At 41.2% G+C, this 2,500-nt stretch overlaps 1 protein-coding gene across 1 annotated transcript in view; it reads right to left on the bottom strand.

Annotated features, from left to right (window-relative positions):
• LOC123518597 overlaps window positions 1-664 on the bottom strand; it is a 52,021-nt gene extending 51,357 nt beyond the window's left edge. The window contains exon 1 of the mRNA XM_045279492.1: window positions 30-664. The gene's annotated coding sequence lies outside the window, so the exon portion shown is untranslated. The remainder of the gene's footprint in view (window positions 1-29) is intronic.
• Between the last annotated feature and the right edge of the window lie 1,836 nt (window positions 665-2,500).

Genomic DNA, 2,500 nt, shown 5'->3' on the forward strand with positions numbered 1-2,500 from the left:
TGTCTCGTTAGTCTGTAGGTAACACTTACCACACACAGCAGACGGGAATATGTGCGGAGAGTATGTCAGTCGATGGTCCCTGAGTTGAATGCGGTCACAACAACAGTCTTGCTTCACGAAATATTACAAAGGCGGAACTCATCACTTATGCTGAGTAGCTGCCTCTCCGTGAGTTGTTGCAGAACAGAGCAAGAGATGTTTTCTTCATCATAAGTTTAATAAGACAGCCAGAGTGAGCTAAACAAGAGCGTTCGCACCGCAGATTTAATATTACAAACGCGCACTTGTTGCTGGCAGGCTGAGCGATGGGTGGAGACGACCAGGACGCGGCCGCCTGCTTGCCAACCCGCCCAGGACTGAGTTTCCTGGAGCTCGCCCAGCCCGACCCTTCGCCCGCCGTGAGCCGCGCCGCGTGGGATGGTACACGGATGCGTGTTTTCACCTTTCCTCGTAGAAAGACGCTTGGAGATGGCTCGCTGTTATACAGTAAAATCTTGTAGGTAGATGTGAAGGCGTTCCCAACAGCTAAGTTTGCTAATTATAACCTTAGATGCTTAGTAAATAATTCGATTACAAGGCACTCCCGCGTGGCCTCCGTTACATCTGATCATTAGACACTAAGTAAACAACGTGATTACGTGTCGTTCCCTCCCTCTTATGGCCTTCCCTACATCTGACGGATGACACAATCTTCATAAGGAGATTATATTTAGAAGCATGAGTTTAGGAAATAAGCGAATGGACAATCCGTGCACCATTGCGGGAACTGTTTAGGTTCAGCTTTCAATATCTCAAGTGATAGGATATAAATAAGGGTGTAGGTGCATCAATTCACATAACATTTTCTCCTTGAATAAAAGGATATAGAATGGAAAAAGATAATTTCATTTTTTTCTCGTTAGGTTTTTTCCATTCTAATATTTCCCGCCTTTAATTTTGCGCAAGCTACTCTCCATTATCACACTTACTTCAAGTCTATATGTTTCACCTTATTTCATTCAGGTGACTATTAAGTTATCTAGCTTTGTTTGATTTTGCAATAAGAAATTTCATTGTCATTGCCATTTCCTCGTTATTAAATAATATAATGTAGTACACTCCTTGATCTGTTCACTCATGTTGTGATGGATCTACAGTTTACTCATAGGACAGTGTCTTATTTTTTTTTTTTTTCCTGGCAATCTGCGAACCTGCTTCCCTGTGGTTCATAGTTCACGTGTGGAAGCCACTTACATACCCTAACGTTACCTTATAAACCTTAATTTAGAAAATAAATAATTGTAATAAAAAAAATTATCTTCATCTAACAACTTAGCATTATTATCTGATACACCTTATGAGCATTTACTCAGACATGCGAAACAGAAGCAAAATTAAGTAAGTAACAGAAACCTAGCGAAGCAATTAGTGACGTTATCCATTATCCCGCCAAGGGAGGAGAGGATGTGCTACTTTACACCGAGGTGTTTAAAGACCTAACCTTAGCATGCTCCCTTCTCTACTGAGACTTACGAGCGCCCTTACGAACGGCTGGTTTCAGATAAATGGAACGAGAACTGGGACGCGAAACTGAAGATTCACCAGTAATTAGCCGAGGAAAAGAAAAAAAGGAGGAGGAAAAGAATAGTGTCGCATGGCATCCTGCTAGAATAGTTTTTAATTACTTGCTGTTATTGGAGCGAGGAATTACGCCTCGATAAGCATTATGGAGAAGCAGAGGAGGAAGGAGATGAACAACCATGTGCCCACCACCGCCACGTGGCTTGTGTCCCTGGAGAGAAGCGCCTTCATTCCATCAGGAGGAAGATAATAACCGCTCCTTGAGTTTTATGTTTTTACTTGATTAACTATTATTTTGTCGCTCTGTGCTGTTCCATTAGTAACTGAAACCTGCCTTTACCATGATTAATGTCCAATTGCTGCCGACACCATTATCATAATCACCGACACTAGCAACATGAACAACGACACCACTCAATACTGCCATCATCATTATCATCATAAGCAGCAACACCAGCACCACCACCACCACCAACAACAACAACAGCAACAGCAACAACAACAGCAACAACAACAACATCAACAACATCAACACTACATTCGTTATCATTAGCAAAAAAGTAGCAATGAACAACAACAATCGCCACTACCACCACCACCAACAACAACAAAACATCAACTACAGTGCATTCGTTATCAACAGCAAAGACAGCAACAATTGTACTACTATCATCATTAATATTTGTCTAATTACCTTTACTATCAACATCATCGTCACTATCACCTCCATATTTCTACAGTGATCACCATAGCTTTCAGAAACATACCCATCCCCATCACAGGCCGAATGTCACGCACTGTACATTTCTGGCTATCCAACAACTTGACAAAAAATTCTTTCAGTGAGAAGTATGAATATCTTATCAGTTCTTCTCGATACATATAACACTAATGCAAATATCTGTCTCCAGTGTTTTCTTCACTCTTTTTTTCCTTGTTA

Source organism: Portunus trituberculatus, chromosome 44, assembly GCF_017591435.1.
Source record: "Portunus trituberculatus isolate SZX2019 chromosome 44, ASM1759143v1, whole genome shotgun sequence".
In the NCBI taxonomy this organism is placed as follows: domain Eukaryota; kingdom Metazoa; phylum Arthropoda; class Malacostraca; order Decapoda; family Portunidae; genus Portunus; species Portunus trituberculatus.